The sequence below is a fragment of the Ascaphus truei genome, chromosome 2, assembly GCF_040206685.1.
Source record: "Ascaphus truei isolate aAscTru1 chromosome 2, aAscTru1.hap1, whole genome shotgun sequence".
NCBI classification, from domain to species: domain Eukaryota; kingdom Metazoa; phylum Chordata; class Amphibia; order Anura; family Ascaphidae; genus Ascaphus; species Ascaphus truei.
In genome coordinates, this window is record NC_134484.1 from 140,362,207 (window position 1) to 140,384,041 (window position 21,835).

A 21,835-nucleotide genomic window follows, 5' to 3' on the forward strand; every position below is an offset into this window, starting at 1 on the left:
CACACCCACACACCCAGCATGTCACACACACACACCCAGCATGTCACGCGCGCGCACACACACACACACACAAACACACACACACACACCCAGCATGTCACACACACACACACACATACACACGCAGCATGTCACACACACCCAGCATGTCACACACACACACATCCAGCATGTCACATACACACACATATTTCAAAAAAGGTGTTCGAGAGATGATCACCAAAAAAGATTCCCAGTTAAGTTGCACTCAGCCTATTGTTTATTTTTCCTTATAATTAAACAGTAGGTGTCTTAAGGTTACTTATATTTCAAAAAACCCCAAGGAGATAAGTACATAGGGAAATACTAACATTTAAAATCATTTTATTAAACTCATCTATCAAAAATAAACCCAAATAAACTATACTATATTAAAATTCTTGCTTCTCTTTTTTACACAGTATGTGCTAATTGTTACACCAGTGATAATTATATCTTTGTCGTTTGGTTATCACACAGTCTACAGACGCTAGTATATTCAGAAGTGAAGCACCTTAATCCTAGGTTTATCACTCTCAGTTGTACAGAGTATCAGTCGCACAAAGTATCAATCTATGAAATGGAATACTTTTCTCAATGGTGGATGGTTACTATTGTAACACTGCTAAATTGCAAACACAGCAATAGTCAGAACACAGTTATTCCTTTCAGAAGGTAAGTATCAGTGTATATTGTGTATTGTGTAGGACTGTGAACTCGCTCTGTAGGCTGCCCCTAGGGTCAATGCAGCCTTACTAAGAATTATTTTTGCTGTCTTAGCTATGTAATTAGTATCCATGAACAGGATAAAATGCGGCTCTGATTTTACACGGGTTAAACAAGGGGTTAATGCCTTATAAGCACATATACAATATTAACACCAGATGTTACGTTTGCATATGGTATCGTGTAGGACTGTGAGCTAGCTGGGTAGGCTGCCCTAAAGGTCAATACAGCCCTACTAGGAATTATATATATTTAATTCTCACTACTTATGTCTTAGCTATATGTGCTTATTCACCATAGACAGAGTATAGTACAAATGTGGTTCTGATCTCACATGGATAAAGCAAAGGGTAAATGCCTTATCAACACATATATGCATACAATAATAGCACCATGTGTTTTAACCCAGGTCAGGTACTTCATATGAGTCAGTAATTGCACTTCAAAATACACTGTAATTTCCTTTAATACACTTCAGTTACCTTTTCATACTGGGTAAAGTACCCGTGTATACATCACTTAATGCTGGGTTAGAGTATAGCTTAGTGGCATTATCACACTGTAATTGGATATAGGTATATACAACCTTGTTAACTCTGTGTCTCTGCATCCAGCGTCTAGTGGCTGTTAAGCATGATGTGTGAAGCAAGTTCCTCCGTGACGGCTGACGTTATCAGTGTTCGCGTCGCCTGACTTCCCTACAGCTGTTTCATGCCGTGGACCGGCACTTCTTCAAGGGGGGAGGAGTGTGCCTACATGCAGGGAAAATCTCCCTTTATACTACTCCTGGGGGCGAGGCTTAGGGCTGCTCTTAGTGTGCATAGGTAGCCCAATTAGGATTAAAGTACCAGCCTCTTAAAGACATAGCATCTTAATTTGGTGCTTGCAGTTTGAATTGGATAGTACAATGTCCTGATCTGTGTCTGCTTGTGGATTGAAAAGTATGTGGAACAGTTGAATTGGATGATTCAATTCCTGTTAGCCCTGTGTATTAGGGTATAGAGGGAAAAATGTCTAATAATGGAAGTCATATAAAGGCGCAAAAACAGGTAAATAGTGTGTTATATAAAGGGGAAAAAAATAAAACCTTCATTCAACCCCATTGGACTCTGTGTCTTTAACCTGAAAATCCATTTGCACTCTTTCTGCAACAGTTGTTTGTTCCAGTCACCCTTACGCGGTCCCAAAGGTATTTGTTCAATACCTGAGAATTGTAAGGATTTGCAGTTGCCATTATGTAAGCCATTGACGTGTCTCGAGACAGGTGTGTCTTGGTTGTTTCGTATTGAGCCAAGATGCTCCAATACCCGAACTTTCAGTTCCCTATATGTTTTTCCCACATACAGTACATTTTCTCACAGGTACATTTTATTAGATAGATGATTCCTTTACTATTACAATTAATAAAGTCTTTTATCATGAATGTATTGTGTTTATTTGTGTCTGTGAAGGTCTTTGTTTGTGGCATAAATGCGCAGGCTTTACAGCGCCCACAGGGGTATGACCCCCGTGGTTTCTGATCCAGCCATGTCCTAGTTGGTGCTTGTTGGTAGTGACTTTGAACGATTCTGTCTTTGATGTTTCTAGATCTTCTACTGGTAAATGTAGGAGATCTATTAAGTACCTCTGCTAAATCCTCATCCTCAGTCAATAAATGCCAGAGTCTGCTGAAAATTCTTCTGAGGTCGTTCCATTGTGTATTGTAGGTACTAATGTACCGAATAACTTCCTTAGTGGGTGCTCTCCTTCTACTTGGGGTCAAAAGTGTGTCTCTATTTGTATGTAATGCCCTTAAGTATGCCTTTCTGACTGCCTTTTTACCATATCCCCTTTCGTAAAAGCGCTTACACATGTCTTCCGCTTTTAGTTCGTATTCAGATAGTATTGAACAATTCCGTCGCAAACGGAGGAATTGTCCCGTCGGGATGTTTTGTATTAGGTGGTCGGGGTGGTGGCTATCAGCTTTAAGTAGGCTGTTGGTAGCTGTTGGTTTACGAAATATGGTTGTTTCTAGGTATCCGTCATTACCTCTTTTGATGGTGACATCTAGAAAATCAATCTTATCTTTGTCCATTTGTATGGTCAATTTCAGATTACACATATTATCGTTCAATTTGCCCACAAATTCATACAAAAGTTCCGAAGTGCCCCTCCACAAAAGCATAATATCATCGATATAGCAGACCCATAGAATAATGTGGTCCGCATATATCTCCAGGGCCTCGCTGAAGACCACGGTTTCCTCCCACCAGCCTAGATATAAATTGTCATATGTGGGAGCACACGTTGTCCCCATTGCGGTGCCCTGGATCTGATGATAATACTTCCCGTTAAATATGAAGAAGTTGTTTTTGAGTGTGAAGTCCAGTAGTTTAATGATGAAGTCATTATGCAGTTGGGTTTCTGTGTTCCTTGATCTCAAAAAGAACATGATTGCCTCAAGGCCTATTTTATGTGGTATACTGGTGTATAAGTTCACCACATCCAGGCCAACCAGATATGTTTCATTATCAATTTGAACATCATTAATTTTGGACAAAATATCTCTTGTATCTTTCAGGTAAGATGGAAGTGAGCTTACAAACGACCTCAAAAATTTGTCTAAGTAGACACTGGCATTGGAGGTTACATTGCCAATCCCCAATCAACCTACTGTTTAATTATAAGGAAAAATAAACAATAGGCTGAGTGCAACTTAACTGGGAATCTTTTTTGGTGATCATCTCTCGAACACCTTTTTTGAAATATATCGGTTTCTTCCCATTGCACCGCCACTACAACTATTTAATGATGGATATTAAGGTTGAGCAGGAATGACCCCCCTTCCTACTTAACACATACACACACATCCAGCATGTCACACACACACACATCCAGCATGTCACACACACACATATCCAGCATGACACACACACACACACACACACACACACACACACACACATCCAGCATGTCACACACACAAAGACAGACAGACACAGCATCCGTTGGACACAAGGGGGGGGGGAGCGGGCGGGCTGTGGAGATGGTAATGCATGAGGCAGGGGGAGCACTTACTTCCTCTATAAACAGCCATGGAAAGGATGGCGGACGTCACTGCTCCTGCTCATATAGAGCAAGCCTCCCCCCCTCCCAAATAAAAAAAAAGTCTTGGCAGCGGGCCAACTCGAGTCAGGCCAATCAGTGAAGGGGATTTTTTTTTTCTCGGCTCGAGCAGGGGAAATTGAAAGAAAACCGCATGCGTTGCAGGGGCAGCCATTACGGGTCGCCACCGGGCCAAATCCAATCGCTCATGGCGAGCGGGCGAGCGGATTTGTCGAGCACTGTATATATATATATATATATATATATATATATATATATATATATATATATATCCCTCTTTCCTACGCTCTAGAGTGACTAATGGTACTGTACACACCTGTTGGCTCAAAGAGATATGGGCCTCCGCTAGCTGGGAGCCTGGGGTAATAGTTATAGTGCTTGCAGCGCTTCCATTTACCCAGGATCCCCAATGAGTAAGATTCACCTGGGCAAGAACAATAGCAACACACATCAGATTGTAACTGTTTACTACTAAGTATTAATAGAACCTCATCTTATAGGCAAAGCAATAACACACATATAACACACGATGTATCCTTAACCACTACTTGCAATATAACACCTGTGGCTCGGCCACTCTCATAAAGGAAATGTCACTGTCCCGTCACCGCGTGCCCCCACACCGTGTCCATATAGCTAAAGATATGTATATAGGCTCAGTCCTTTTGTCACTCCACCTAGTGTCCCCAAAGAGTGTTCCCTAAGGCGGGATTAGCGCCTGTTGACCGGTGTTGGCGCACTTAGTAAATACCTTCCGGTCACTGGGGTGACCGGCAACAACTTCACAAAGGATCCGCCGATCCAGCGCAGTCTCTCACGAGTAATGGATGATGCACAGCAGCCTGGGCCCAAACGACTATCACGAACCGCAGCTCTGTGACACTGTGTCCCTATCTGTCTATGCAGTAAGGGGGCATGTGTCGCTACCAATATAGAGCGTCCCTGCAGCATCACAAGCTATGGTGACTCAGGGAATACACTGGGGCCTGAGGGGGAATCTGCCTACGCAGGTGGGTCACTGACCACCTGCACACACACACTACCTCTCCCCTTGCTCCTCCGGTGCCCTCTGGCTAGCCTGCCTCTCGCAAATCCTGCACTCCTATTTGCTCCCTGGCATCAGGTGACTTTGCTGAGGCTCCTGGGGGTTGTAGTTTACTTGCTGAGCCTCTTCTCATTGGCCGCCTGTTCGCGCGCTTTGTACTGCGCATGCGCAAACTCTCTCCGCTCTGACAGTAACTCCTGACTATTGCGCAACAACATGGCGGCGCCCTGTGCTACCGGGCCGCTGGGGAACCTTCCAAACACTACCTCCAGATACACGCTGCAGCAAAGGTAGAAGCAACCTGAGACATCACTACATATATATATATATATATATCAAACACACAAAAAAGACAAAGACAATCCCCTTAATAGCACTCTAAATTACACCAACAAAAAATAAAAAGGAAAGATATAGCTCAAAGGAATCAAATGCCCTGCCGGGATTGAAAATGAACAGGTTTTTATTTGTAAATACAGCAAGACACACTAACTTAAAAACATAGACATACTGAAGACAGCCAAAATTATATCTGTGAAAAGTGACTATATATCAAGGAATACTGTATATCAAACAAAAAACTAAAGTGTATGTAAATAATAATAAATATGTATCTATATATATACTATCCAATGATACCACTAAAGTTCAATGAAACAAAAATTAAAGAAAAATACATATATATACATATATATTACCCACTAATATAAATGCCTGACTCCAAGTTGTAAAATACAAATCACAGCATAGGAATAAATATATAATCAAAAAGCAACCATGGAAAGGAAAAAATAGGGGGAGGAAGACATACAGGGGAGATAAAAAGTAAATCTCACACCCTGAACAGTATTACCCCAAAAAAGGGGGGATTTAAACACTGATTTTAACTGATGCAGCAAAGAATTGACACATAATAACTATGATAAACATGTGAGCAAACAGAAGCAAAACATTAAAGTACACAATAGTGTGAATCACTGCAAGGACAAATGATGCCAGAACAGCAGGGATAGATAATACTTAGCTGTGGCTCAGTAGCAGGAGGCATCTGTCCATGATAAAGACGTCGGCAGTGTTGCACCGGTAGCTCAGAATAGAATAGGGAAATCCATTTTGCTGCATTAGTTCAGTGATAAAGTCACAACAGGAAAAATCATATAGAGGCTGTCTTCAGTTTACACTCAACGCGTTTCACCCGTCGGTGGGCTTCTTCCCAGAGTGATAAAACTAAAGTGAAGGCATTCTAGTATATATAGGAGTAGGAATAATTAGCTACAGCTTTGCTCCAAAATCCCCATCCAATTAGGGTCTCAGGCAGAGATTGCTAGCGTCACACGCAACAGTGCAGGTAATAATATCATTAGACCAAGCATGAACTCAGTCTATATGGCTGATGCGGTGCGCATGCGCATCAACTCTAACAGTTTATACCCGTTTTCATAATCACCAGTAGTTTATACAAAAGGCACACAAAGAAAGGTGAGAGAGCAGACAACTTTGATTGCTATATTAAAATAAGAGTTCATATGTATATGTATTCACAACCCCTCAATTCATAAATCCCGTTTTCACTGTCACAGATGACGTCATTATTACAAAACTAACAATCAAAAGAGGATATATTGCATACAAAGCATTTTTAGGCATACAAAGAGATAAACATTGACAGAGTTGATATACAGAGTCCCATTTGTTGGATCAGCTGTGAAGCAAGAGTTGTATTGACTCGTATGCCAATGTATATAAAGTCTTTGTAAGCATCATCAGATCATCTCGTCAAAGACAGGAACAGATAATACTGACATTCATTATCCATGCACTGACAAGAGAGGAACACATATATTAGAAGAGCATTTCTACAGAGCAATGATGTTTACATGTTTGCATCAATTTGATTTTTAAAACTCAAGAGGAAAGAGTAGATAAGCAAACAATATTGTTGATGATAATAATAAGAAATAATGATTATAAAGTTTAAAAAAATAAATATTAAAACAGAAAAAGAAAAACAGAGTATATATTTTTATATATACATTTTTCGATTGAGGGGGGGATTCATAACTTAGCAGAACTGTAAAAACAGTTATGTATAGGGCATCAAAATACAATTGAAAGTGCATAGAGCCCAGGATAAACTATAAAAACATAGCAAAACCTAGTGAATCATTTAATCCTTTTGGCTGCATGGTGTTCAGGAGAACGATCCAGCGGCATTCCTTCTTAAGGAGCGCTTTCTCCAAATCACCACCCCTTATGCCCAAAGCCACTTTATCTAAAGCAAATGCCGATAAAAAAGCAGGATCTGAGGCATGATATTGCAAAAAGTGTCCCGCTACAGATGTAATTTTTTTAAATGCATCCAAATCTCGTTTAGCAGTTTTAATAATTATATTTAAACTGACTTGTTTTTGGATTAATATATTTTTACCAAATTAATTAGTCAGTATTATTTAGGGTCTGAGTTAACCACATATATTTGTGTTGAGCAACACACCTTTTTGTGTGTTCTATATATATATATATATATGTGTATATGTTTACAGATTCCATTAGAAATGTTAAAATGTTATTACAGTGTTCATATCTCTCTAACTTCTATTGAACAAAATGGCTGCCAGTGGTTAGAGGAAGTAAAAAATGCATGACTTTATAACATTTAAGGTATCTCCAGAAATACAGTTGTAGCCCTGTGTAGTTTGGGCTATAGGTCTGCCCTCCTCCTGGCAGTAATCCCTGCGTAAGGGCAGGTTTGCCAGGATCAATCATGGGTTTTCCCCACTTGAGGCAGTACACTGAGGCAGTGAAGGCAGGTCATCAGGCTCTGTGTCCAATCAAGAGACACAGGGGCGGTGCCTGTTGGAGCTACTTAGGGTATTGCCATTTCCTATTTAGTGTGAGTCTGTCCCTGGCGTGAGAGGGACAAGGGTGACACAGACCAACCTGCCAGGACTGGCAGGCTTGAGGCCTCCCTCCGGGGAGTAGAAGGTGCACCCCATACCTGCCTAGAGGGCAGGGGAAGAGCTAGACCCACTCTTGGTGCCCTAGGCCGGGAGTGAGGTCAGGGACATCCTGAAGGAAGACAGCCTGCGTTGTAACTGTCTACTGAGAAGAGAAGAGCAATAAAGATCTTGCACTTTTATCTAAACTCCTGCCTGAGAGTGAAGTGTATCAGGAGGAGGGGAAGGAGAACTCTCTTGTAGGTACTTCACCCCATACAGCTGGGGGCTGCAGGAGACGCTGCACCAGTAGAAGGGACGGAGGCACAACCCCAGAAGCCTGTACTGTTCTCCCCCATGTCATCGCGGGAGACTCAGTCCCCTGTTGCCAGCAGGTACACACCACACAGAGACATGTAGCCTGAGCATTAGACTCCCTAGGAGACCCTATCTGAGATTGGGTGGGGGTAGCAGGGTTACACAGTAATTACCAATAATAATATTGTGTAATTAAAAATCTATTAAGATCAGTATTTCTCAGTCCATTCCTCCAAACACCCTGGCCAGGCTATGTTTTAGTAAAACCCACCTAATCACATGTTCACATATAAGTTACAGTAAGTGTTATGTGCTTAGTGTGATGGAGAGGGGGTAACCAGGCCATCAATAAAGGTATTATGCCTGGCTGGTTACCGTTGATCCATATTTGGGGTTTTAGAGTGTCAGCTCTTGGGCCCATTTGTTGTACAGGAAATGTATGTGATTGTACGACAATAAAGAATTTGTGTTTTACCTTTCCAGGGGTGCCAGCAAGCAGAGATTGCTAGGCTATGAGTTTCAGGGGGAATTTTGCGGAGAAAGTCTCATCAGATTGTGTGTTGACAGTCAGGGTCCAGAGTTGCTGGGCGCCCCAATAATGTACCCAGGATTCAAGTCAGGCAGCCTGAATACATGTAGGCATGAGGCTCTGGTCAAAATCCTGCTCTGGAAATGCTTTTGCGACTCACTGCTAGGACTCCCTGCTTCAGCAGAGACCAGAAAAGTAAGCGGCGCATAGGGGTGTAAAGTGTCCCCTGAATGGTACCGGTGTCCCTTCAGTAACAGAGGGATCCCCAGTTCAATGCCTGGTTACCCAAAACCAGTATAGAGGTTCTGTGGTTATTCCAACCATATATGAGGATGAGGTTGCAAGGGTTTATAAGAAACCTAAGTCTGGTTTTCAGTTAGGTAGAGAAAACAGCCGTGAGAATGAACCTGCATTCTATCCAAAGGACTTAGAAAAAATATGTGAAAAGTATATTTTATTACATGATGTTTTAATAGTATATATGTTTATGTTCCATGGTTCAGAGAGACCATGTGGCTACCAAACTTGGTGCAATCAAGTCTGCTCGGGTCCTGGACATGAAAGCCTCAGAGGTTGCCAAGGTGTGAAAGCCATTTGGGCAGTGGGGTTAGCCTCAAGAACACACGTCATGGGATGAATGGAAGTCACGGACCACCATTTGCCAATCCCCAGACTTTGAGGAGCCTAACTCCGTGGGTGGCTTCTGACTGACATGTGAGAGGGGTATATAAAATATAAAAGAGCAAATATAGTGCAGATGTAGGTGATATTGATATATCAATCTGTAGGCTCTTAAAAGGATGCACTCACAAAACTTCCAGATTTTACAGATATGTCAGAGATTCTTCTCTCTCTGACTGGAGCCCTTTGGTAGCTGAATATAGTAAATCTCGGGATATCCCTCAGTGTTGATATCGTCGATATGTAATAAGAGAGAAATGCCACAATAGTGTATACTATTTGACCAATTGTATTAAATAAATACAGAATAAGAGTAATCTCACTCACATTTTCAATAATAAAACAAGCGTTGGAGAGAACCGCCGATGGGTTGAAGGACCTCGCCGGTACATGCTTCTATGCGTCTCACTCGCGTCTCACCCCTTTGTTTCCGCATGCGTCACTTCCGGGTAGCGTCACAAGTGAGGGCGGAAGAGTGTCTTGCCTTGGAATTCAGCTCCAGTTGCCAGTCTCTCCAGTTATCCGATTTTAATTAAATTAATTAAATTATATCTATAGTTTTATAGTTATTAAAGGATTATTGTTATTTTATTTTTTATTGATCATTAGTTTGTGCATTTTTATTAGTGTGAATTAATCATATGTTATATTGAGTCATGTTTCACATCACTGTACAGGGACTTCACATCACATGTAACCAAAGTGTAGTCCTCCTGCCATGTGATGTCTGATAAGATATTTAAAACTTGTGTGGTATCTTTTAAATAAGATCTGCTGCACGTTGCATACTTCTGGAGGTAAAAGTCGATATATTCTGACAGATTCTGTGTTAAAGAGCCTATAAAGAAATAATTGGTCGGACCGGTGGATTTTTTAGGCACTTGTGTATCTTGGGTAGGAAATAAAAAACAGCTAAAACTGGGTGTTCACTTTGGATATAGCTCCATTCCTTATCACTTAGGATGCCCCGGTACCTGCCCTTTTTCAAAATGCTGTCAAGTTCAATTTTGAATTCCCTCGAGGGGTCTCTTGGCATTTTTTGGTAGACATCCGGGTCACCCAGTATTCTGTTGGCCTCTTTAAGGTAATACTCAGTGTCCATCACTACAACTATAAATGTTGGGTGCTTGAAGGAGGTAGAAAAGATATCAGAGTGGAGGGAGGAGTTGAAAATATGTGTGATTGTGGTGTTTAGAGTAAGAGTAGGAACCAGAGGTTTAAGAAGATGGGAGGGAATGATGTCAAGAGGGCAAGTGGTAGAGGGAAAAGAGGAAATCAATACGGAGAAGAAGAGATCAGTAGCAACACGCCCTCCACTGTGACAGAGGATAAAGAGTCAAGGAAGGCACGAGGAGAGTTAAGAAGAGGAGGTGATAAATATGAGGAGAATACAGAGCGTATGTCTTTTCAAATGGAATCCACCTTTGTCTTGAAATAATCAGCAAAGTCCTGAGGTGAAATCCAGGTGGAAAAGAAGAAGGTCAAAGACAGAGAAGAGACAGAGTAGTTTAGACTTGTGAGTGTTGATTAGGGTTGGCAATATCAGAAAAAATCCAAAGATAATTATATCAATACATTTATCACAATAATTATATATATCATGATAAATATTTGATTTTTTTATAAATCCCCCCCAAAAAAATTCTAGTAAATTTAAATAAAGTGTTCAAAAGAAAAACATTTTCTTTAGATTTACTAGAACAAAGTGCTCTTCATTTCCAAACCCTTTTCATTTCGGCACTTCACCTTTTCTCACCTTCACTGCTTCTCGCCCTTTTCCATCTACCCCTCATCTTAATACTGATCATTAGGTGTTCCCTCCATTAAAAAACACATTTCATTTATAACATGTTAAAAATGCATCAAATATATTTTTTAATGGAGGGAATATCTAAAGGTGAGAGTAATGGGATGAAGGATAAATAGATGAGGGAAGTGGATAAAAGGTGGTGCAGACATGGAAAGGGTTTTGTAATGAAGGGTTAACCCTTTTGCTACAGAAGGGATTTGCTGCAAATCCCGGATGACTCTTTGGTAGTGAGATGGTTAATAAAAGATCGGAGGAGAAAGGGGTTACTAAAAGGTTGGAGAAGGGGTTAATAGGGAAGGGGCAGAAACCTTAAGGGTATAGAATTTTTTTTTTGGGGGGGGGGGAGAATGGTTAAAGTGGGTTCCCTGCTGAGGTGCTCTACTGTTCCCATTGCTAAAGAACAGTGACTAAGTATCCGTCAATATTCAGCTATAATCACACACACACACCTGTGTGATCTCCACTCGAACGCTCATGCACAGTCAAGCCCCACAATGTCATTGGCTGGTGATGAGGAGGTGAAGAATCGACAGAGCGTCCTGAGGCTTTAGAGTCTGCTTACCAGCTGTTCCGGTTATACTTTGAAGTGGAATTCACAGACATCATATCTACTGTTGTACCGGGTTATATCCCACAATGCTGTATTACTCTACCAGATTGTAAGTGGCATTTTATTCTTCTGTACTAAAACTTTTTATATAGTACTTCACTATTTTGTGCCTTTATTCATTTCCAGGATCATTTTCTCAACTGGATCACCCATATTGGACTTTCCTATACTATTGGATTACACTGTCTTTCTCTTTTAAAAAAAAAATGAAGTTAATTAGTTTCTTTTTTTCCTATATGTTTGTGCTTATGTCACCCTTCTCTATAATTCATCCTTGAGGTATCTTTGTGGGACCGTAGACATTTAAGCAGCTTCCATTAGGAATATAATACATTTTTCACTATTTCACATGTAATTAAGAGGTGTTTAAGTTTCGCACAGAAATATTCTCGTCATATATATAAATACTGTATAAAGGTGGTCCTCGCTTATCCGCCGGAATCCTTCCCACAGATTGCTGTCGGATTGTGGATCCAATGTTATTCCGCGGCGGTTACCGTCAGATAATGGACTGTCGAATAGCGAGGACCATCTGTATACACCCACACATATACATATATATATATATATATATATATATAATGGAGATATTACCAGGTTGGAGTCCAGTAATGAGGAGACAGCACACCAGGAATGATATTCAAAATGATTCTGTATTGTAGAAAAATACCGACACCCCAGCCAACGTTTCGGTCTGCAGAGAGCGACCTTCTTCAGGGCTACATATATATATAGTCAGTGCCTGTGTAGGTTAGTGAGGTGCAGTATGTGTGCTGTCCAGCATGCAGACGGTTAAACTCCCCTGGAGAGGCTAGCTGCAGTTGCAGCTAATTAAAGAAGAATAAACTACTGACTTAAAAGGGAGTTAAAAGAAAGCAGAAAGCTGCCTGACAAAAGAGAAACTGTCCCCAACCAGGAAGTAGACTGTTGGAACAGTTACTCAGACCTGCAGGATGCAGAACCTCCTGGGACCACCCAGTAACAGAACTGCCATGAGAGTGAAAAAGCCTGCTGGATGCAGGTTTGGCCTTCAAGGAACCTGCCTTCCATAGACTGCTGAGGGAGCAGAGCTGTCCGTGTTGCTATATCCAGAAGGATTTCCTGGACTCTTTGGGACAGAGTTCCCACAAACATAGCTAAGGATTATATCTTCTATTCTTGTTCCATACATGAGTTTATTATTTAAATCTGGAAACTGTCTTAGCTAGCCAGTGTGTTATTTAGACACTGCATTTTACTATAGTTAGTCTCCCAAACGGGAATAGGTTTTTTTTCAACTAGTTACTTCATTTTACCTAGCTTTTGAACTTTTCATTCCTTTTTTTTTTTTTTTGTAACTTAAATTTTATTGCATTTTTCCAAACAAGTGATACAGAATACAGTATACATTACATTCATTTTTAGTGTTAATCTCCGCTATAGACAGTACCGTATGTCAGCTTGTGAGACATATCCCGGTTTTTCGGGCCCTACTCGACCAGATTGTTTTGGGTAGACTAGCAATAAAGATAATAACATAATTCACATAGTACGATTGATTCAAATTGACAAACACAAAATCAATAAAGAAAAAAAAAATAAATAATAAAAAAAAAAAAAAAAAAAAGGAGGTGGGTAGGAAGGGGGTAAAGGGGTGGCGCGGCCGGAAGAGGAGCATCGACTCGTGCTAGGTCTCTTCACCGCTCCTAGTAAGGTTCTTTGTGGGTTGCGTCCTCTCCAGTTTAACACCTCTGTAGGCGTTCTGTCTATTTGTCTGTGTAGTCGTCGTGAGCTGAGTTTCCGCTCCTAAAGGAGAACGCACCTTCATCTATCACAGCCAGATTGTGTACCTCTCAACCCCGGGGATATCCGTCTGCGCCAGCCAAGGCGTCCATACTTTGAGATAATTGGTGCCAGTGTCGTTAACTAGACTCGTCAACTTTTCCATCTGGCAGATAAACCACAATCGATTTCGAATCTTTGGGATACTTGGAATTTCGGGGCGTTTCCATAGTGCTGCTATCTCGCTCCGTGTGGCTATTGCAAAATGTGCTATTAGTTTATTGTTTGCTTTGGACAGGCCCGTTAGTGGTCTATTCAAGAGGAATAGCCATGGGTCTGGGGGAATAGTGAGGTCGAAGACTCTCTGTATCCAATGTCTAATTTCTTCCCATAGTGGGGAGATCCGCGGGCAAGACCACAGCATATGTAACAGATCGGCCGATCCTCCGCACTGCCGGGGGCATAGTGAGGAGGATCCAGGCACGAACTTGGCTAATTTCATTGGGGTGAGGTACCACCGCATTAGGACCTTATATGCGTTCTCCTTTAGTGTGGTACATATGGAGCTTTTTGCCGTGGCCATATATATAGCGTTCCACTCGTCATCTTCTAATGTCTCTCCCAGGTCTCTTTCCCATTGGGTTCTAAATGACGGTGGCTGCTGTCTAAAGCTCGCAGAATCAACTACTTCCTTGTACAATTGTGATGTGAGTCCCTTTGTGTCGGTCTCTGCCAGACAGAGCTTTTCGAATGACGTCAGGGGGGGGTATGGGGCAAATTTGTTATAAAATGCTCGAAGCTGGAGGTACCTAAAAAATTCTGAGTGGGGTATATCTTTTTCTTCTCTGACGTGATCAAACGTTTTAATCTTGCTATTGTAACCCTCCAGATCTTTAATTCGTATATAACCTTTATGTTTCCAAATTGATGCATCTCCCTCCAGAAGGCCAGGAGCGAACTTGGGATTGTTACAAATTGGGGACATCGAAGAATTACTCGTTGTGAGAGAGTATTTAGTCTTATTAGCCTCCCAGATAGACAACGAGTTGGTCATTGAGGAAAGCGGCATGTTAGCAGATCGTCGTGCTGTTTTAGGTAGCCAAATCAAGTTGCGTATTTTTAAAGGAGCGCAGGCAGCACTCTCTAATTCCACCCACCGTTTTAAATGTGGACTGGATTGCCATTGAACAATTTGGCTTAATTGAGCCGCTTTGTAATATGAGAGCAGGCAGGGTACCGCTAGGCCCCCTGCTAGGACAGATCTTTTCATATTTAATTTGTTGACTCTCGGTTTTTTCCCTCCCCAGATAAATTTAGAGATTGCAGACTGAAGTGAGAGCAAATCCTTCAGTCTGAGTGGCACTGGTAACGTCTGGAAAAGGTATAGGATACGGGGGAGTAGGTTCATTTTGACGCTATGTATCCTACCTATCCAGGATATTCGTATAGAGGACCATTTATGGAGGTCAGCTATCAACGTCCGAATTAGGTTGGGGTAATTTGCATTGTAGATGTCTTTGGTGTTCTTGGCTATGTGGACTCCTAGATATTTTATGAATTTCTGTTGCCAGTGGAAGTTAAAATTCAGTTGCAATAACTTCTCTACGTGTCTAGGGAGATTGATGTTGAGGGCTTCAGATTTAGCTTGATTTATTTTAAATCCCGAAATGCTCGAGAATCTGTCCAATAAATCCAATAGGTTTGGCAAGGAGGTGAGGGGCTTTGAAATAATTAGTAGGATATCATCTGCGTACAGGGCCGCTTTATGTGTTTGAGAATATACGTTTAACCCTGAGATGTCCGGGTTGCCTCTAATTTGCGTCGCCAGTGGTTCTATACATAGAGCGAACAGGGGAGGGGATAATGGGCATCCCTGTCTCGTGCCACTCTTAATTTGAAAGGGGAGAGATGGAAAGCCCTGGTGTATTACCCTGGCGGTAGGTCCTGAGTACAGCGAGAGAATCGCTCTACTCACCTGATCCCCAAAGCCAAATGCCGCAAGCGTCTCCTTCAGGTAAGGCCAGTCTATCCTATCAAAAGCTTTTTCTGCATCCAGACTTAACAGCATACTTTGTGTGTTATTTTTAGTGGCCAATTCTACCAGATCAATAAATCGCCGGGTATTGTCCGCTGCCTGTCTGCCTTTAATGAATCCGACCTGATCTGGGTGTATAAGTCTGGGTAGGATTAGACATAATCTATTGGCCAATAGTTTAGCGTATATTTTAATATCAGTATTGATTAGGGATATGGGCCTATAACTTTTGCAGTCCAGCGGATCTTTACCTGGTTTATGGATTAATGATATAGACGCCTGTAACATCTCTCTGGGGATGGGGGCTCCTGCTAATATTGCATTGAACACGTGGAGCAACCTAGGGGCTAGTACTTTGGCAAATTTCTTATAGTATAGCCCCGAGAAGCCATCTGGCCCTGGGGCTTTTGAGGGTTTGAGTTCCTTAATGGCTTGTGACACCTCCTCTATAGTGAACTCAGCGCCCATGGCCTCTCTCTCTGCCTCTGTCAATCTCCCTAGTTTTGAGCTGGCTAAGAAATCTCTCAGCTTCTCGCTCGTTTTAGCGTTATGTGCCACTTTCTCTCCATTATATAGTGTTTCATAGAACGAACCAAATTCTTCTACTATTTTCTTAGGGTTGGCCGTGGGGGTACCTGATTTTAAGCGTATAGCTTGGATATTAAACTTCACTTGTCTGTCTCTTAACGCTCGAGCCAGCATAGTATCCGGCCTGTTCGCTTTTTCGTAAAATTTCCTCTTAGACCAACTCAGCGCGTTATCTGCCCTGGAGGTCAACAACATGTTTAGTTCAATTTTGGTATCTTTCAATTCTTGTAGGGTTTGCGGGTCTGGGTTACTCTTATGGAGTGATGTAAGGGAATGTAATCTCGATTGAAGCTTCATAATTTTTGAGTCCCTTTCCCGTTTTCTCCTAGCTGTGGTGCTAATTAGTATGCCCCTCAGCGTCGCTTTGTGAGCCTCCCATAATACAAACTGGGAATCTACAGAGCCTGTGTTTGTGTGGAAGAATTGAACTATTTCTTCCTTTATTGTCTCATAAATCTCAGGAATTTTTAGGATTGATTCGTTGAGCTTCCAGTTCGCTCCTGGTCTGCCTGTTCGGATGTGCTCGCACCTTAGCTCTATCGGTGCATGGTCAGACCATGAAATATCATGGATCCCAGCTCGGGAGACCATAGGAACCAGTTGGCAAGAGACGAAAAAATAATCAATTCTGCTGTAGGAGCCGTGTGGGTGGGAATAGAACGTATAGTCCCTATCAGTCGGGTGTAGTTCTCTCCATATGTCAGTCAGTTGGTTGTCTTTGAGGCCCTTGCGTAAAGAGGTCCCCACTTTTTTATGTACTGTGCCCGTATTCCCTGATCTGTCTAGATTTGGTTGCATGACCATGTTGATATCCCCTGCGAGTATTACGCCGCCCCTTGCGACGGTGCGTAGAGTCCGAAAAAAGTCTTCAAAGAAGACTGCGTCCTGCTCGCAGGGGGCATAGATTGTGGCTATTGTGATGCATTGCTCCCGTATCGTGCCCACTAGTATAACAAAGCGTCCCTCTGTGTCTCTTTTAATAGTTTGGGCTACAAATGGGATTTTATTATGGAACAAGATGGCCACTCCACGTTTTTTAACCGGTGCGGAGGAAAGGTAGAACTGGGCATAGTCTTTGTCTAGGAATTTAGGCGCGTTGGTCTTGCTAAAATGAGTCTCCTGTAACATTAGGACATCTGCGTGTTTTCGTTTATAGTCAGTGAAAGCTATTTTTCTCTTGGTTGGGCTATTAAAGCCCTTAACGTTATGTGATATAAGGGTTAACGCCATCACTTAATGTGTGAGAAGTGTAACAAACTAACGTTTGATGACTCACCCTGTCCACTTTGTCCCTTGTTCAACTGGCGGACGTTTTTGGTGTTACCATCCGGCAAAGTTCTTGTGTTCCGTCTAGGTCGGCATCCTCCCCGGCCGGGTGGGGAAAGGATTGGGAGGGGTAGGGAGGGAGGAGACAGTACAAGGGAAAACACATAAGGGGTAAAGCAAAATTGGAAACATAAGTTAAATCGCTTTGTAATAATGAAAAAAAATAAAAGAAAAACCAGAGCTCCCCTCGGGGTCCCCCGAGTGGGAGTCTGACGCCCAATGGGCAGGTCGGTATGCCTGACCTTCCAAAATGGCCGGCTTTCCCTTCCCGGGACCGACCCCCCTGGGACTTGTTTGAGGTCCTGATTCGTCAGGGACCTATATGAGGAACACATGTACGACATCGTGGGTGAATCCCACCGGCGCAAAACTGATAACTAACTTAACCTTAAACTGTAGCGTGATTTTTAACTTTATAACGACTTACAGCAGTACCTAAGTTATAGTGAGTGCATATCCATATATATACATGCATATACCCAGCATTTGAATGAACCCAATTATTTAATGATTTAATGAACATATTTAACATATTTAACCCCATTAACCCTATATAACATATGAACCATAAATAACATATATAACCTACAACATATACAACAGAAGCAACAGATATTCTATACCATCTAACATACATATAACATAACATACAGAGCCTCATTGAAACTTTATTGGGAAGGGCTCCGCGTCAGATGGTGACAAGTGAATTGAATCTTTCTTTACCCTCTTTCGTTATCCCCCCCCCCCATCCTCCCCCATTTTCATCTTATTCCTCACCCCTCCTTTCATCCTCATCCTCCCCCCCCCCTTCATCCTCACCCCCCCCTTTCATCTTCATCCCCCCCCCTTTCATCCTCATCCTCCCCCCCTTTCATCCTCGTCCTCCCCCCCTTTCATCCTCGTCCTCCCCCCCCTTCATCTCCCCCCTTTCATCCTCGTCCCCCCCTTTCATCCTCATCCTCCCCCTCCATCCTCCTCCCCCTCCCCTTTCATCCTCCTCCCCCTCCCCTTTCATCCTCCTCCCCCTCCCCTTTCATCCTCCTCCCCCTCCCCTTTCATCCTCCTCCCCCTCCCCTTTCATCCTCCTCCCCCTCCCCTTTCATCCTCCTCTCATCCCCCGATCTCAGCCCCCACCTCTCTGCATTCCCCCCGTGTCCCCGGCCCCTGCGCTATCGCGGACCGTCCCCCTCTGCATCTCGGGCAGAGTCTCCCTGCAATGTGCGCAGTGACGTGGGGCCGCGCCGTCCTCTCGCGAGAGAGCGGCCCCTGGCTCGTCGCCTGGCAGTGACGTCAGCGGCAAAGCCCGCGAAAACCGGAGCCGCTCCCGCGGAGCACAGGGAGGGATAGAGGCAATATGGCTGCCCTCCAAAAGTCAGCGACGGACCCGCTCGCGACCAGGAGGGCAGCCGCAGGTCCGGGAGAGCAGCCGCAGGTCTGGAAGGGCATCCGCAAGTGCGGAAGGGCATCCGCAAGTGCGGAGGGGCACCCGCAAGTGCGGGGGGGCATCCGCAAGTGCGGGGGGGCATCCGCAAGTGCGGGGGGGCATCCGCAGTAGGGGGGGGTAGCTGCAGGGGTGGGGGGGGTGGGGGGGGTAGCTGCAGTAGTGGGGTGGGGGGGGGGGTAGCTGCAGTAGTGGGGTGGGGGGGGGGGTAGCTGCAGTAGTGGGGTGGGGGGGTAGCTGCAGTAGTGGGGTGAGGGGGGTAGCTGCAGTAGTGGGGTGAGGGGGGGGGTAGCTGCAGTAGTGGGGTGAGGGGGGGGGGTAGCTGCAGTAGTGGGGTGAGGGGGGGGGGTAGCTGCAGTAGTGGGGTGAGGGGGGGGGTAGCCGCAGGAGCGGGGGGGGTAGTCGCAGGAGCGGGGGGGGGGTAGCTGGGTCACCGGAGGACGCGCTTACGATGCCTCCCTCCGGGTGAAGCAAGACACTGCAGCTGAAACACCCCAGCTGGAAGGTAAAACGAAAAGGCAAAATGACATGATGAAGGTTCTGAACACCAAAAGGGATCCCTTTTATATGATTATTTCTTTGCTTGAGCACTTCCAAATTTCATGGGGTGAGAACTCAGTTATGGGCCGCTGCTGATCCCGTTGCTCCTGCCGCCAACCGCGGAGCCCCCGCTTTGCTCCATGTGGGTAAGGGTACGTCTGCGTCTCCTGCTTCTGCTCGTGGGGACGCCCGCAAGACCTCCGCCGCTCCCCCTGCGCCCAGCTTGCCGAGGAATCCCTCGCCGTCTTCCAGGCGTCTCAAGGTATGTGCTACCCCATTCCGCAGCACCATTACTGCACATGGGAATAGCCACCGGTATCTAATCTGCTGGTCCCTCAGAATTCTTGTAATGGGGGCTAGGGATTTTCTTTTGGCCAGCGTGGCAGGGGACAGGTCTTGGAACACCTGGAATCTCACTTTATCAAACTCCATATGTTTAGTGTCCCGTGATATCTTGCATACCTCTTCTTTTGTGCGGTAATGGTGGAACCTGATAACAATGTCTCTTGGGGGGTCCCCTGCCTGAGGTCTTCCTCTCAGGGCGCGATGACATCTGTCTAACAGGAGCTCACGGTCCGTCTTGTCAGGGAAGAGTTGTTCTAGCCACTTGGTGGCAAAATCCTCTGGGTCGGTGACAGTCTCAGGGACCCCCCTTAGACGGATATTACTTCTTCTGTCCCTGTTTTCAGAGTCCTCAATCTTTTCCTCTAGGAATCTGACCTGGTCCCTCAGCTTAGTTACTTGTTTCTGAGTTTGTGCCAGTGCAGTAACGGTCTCATCAGACTTAACCTCTAGGGAGTTTGTTCGCTCACCTATGGCATCCATATCTTTCCTGAGAGCCCAAAGTTCTGTTGTAAAAAATTGCTTCATTTCAGCGCAGAAAGCTTTCATATCCTTGCGCCTCATTACATCCATGTCGTCCGATGCAGCACTTGCATTTTCTCCCTCATGGTCTGTCATGGTGGGTTGTGCAGGGGATTCAGGCCTGTCTCCCTGTGCTGTCTCTCCTTTTTTGAAATAAGTAGAGACTGTCTGGGTTTTTCTTCGAACTGTTTTGTTAGAAGCCATCCTGGTATGTTTAGAGATTCTTTACTGCTGGTTGTGTTGCTGTTGTCGCGATTTTGCTGTAGTTATTGATATAACTAGTGCCGGTGGGAATGGAGCTCAGGTACTAAGCAGCCATTCACCTCCCCGTCGTCACGTGACCTCTTCATTCCTTTAACTGACTTGGTCAATCAAATCTGAAACTTCTTCTTTCAGACTTATATTCTCTATTATTACAGTCTCTAAATTAATCAGGATCTTTTCATCCACATCCTTCAATTTACAGACGTCTGTGCTGAGAGTGTGGACCTACCTGGTGTAAGGGTTTCAACTCTTTGCTAAGAGACTTCCAGATCTATATGGAGATCATAAAGTATTGCTTCCTGTTAGCACTCATTTTGTCAGACTTTCTCTGCCTCTCATCCATGTCCTCCAATTTACTCTGCATGAGACGTTTTGTCATCTCCATAGCCCCACACTTAGCGATCGCTGTAGACAGTGACCACTGTAGCTCAGTCTTGGCTTCTTGCTCTTTATTTAATTGTTCACAGAGAAGACAACAGTCCTGCCTGGCATTTTGATGTGCCTGTCCAGTGCGGCTCAAGGAATTCTGGTCTATTTCCCAGGTACTGTTTGTTGAAGGGTTCTGACTGTAGTTCTGGCCCAGCCCCTACTTTTGATAAGTGTCCAGGGATTCCACCATTTCTATGATGAATCTGTCCGCCAATCTGGGCTGCAATACATCTTTGCTCCTTTCTAACACACGCTTTCCGGACGTCCCAGGATAATCCTAAAATATTTCTGCAACTTCTTCAGTAGGGTGAAAAATTATTTTCTTTCTGTCTCTTGTACCTTAGAAGACTCAGATGCATCAGTGGTACTGAATATACACTCTCTGAAGAGAATTTCTGCATTTTTCTTCTATCCACAGTGTGTTAATTGCTGCTGAAGTTGCTTAGCTTGCTGAAAAAAATATTCCTCTGGCGGCTAAAGCTGCCCTTTTCGCGAGGCCCCATAGGAGTCATCCTCCTGCTCTTCATCATCATATTGTCTGAAGAGACACTGTTTAGTGTGGCCGGGTGTTTTACACCATTAGTACATCTGGTATTGCTCCCTTTTTGGGGTAACGTACTGTAGGGATGCTCATTCCTGAAGGGATATTGTTTCATGTTGCCAGGCTCATTACACAATAAACACACTTTTTTTCCCCCATTCTTGCACTTTCAGATGTATTCTTCACCCTGACCTCTGGAAATGCTATTGCATCTATACTTTTTCACACCTTTCCCTGTGTATGCTGTAAGCACGGCTGGTTATACACA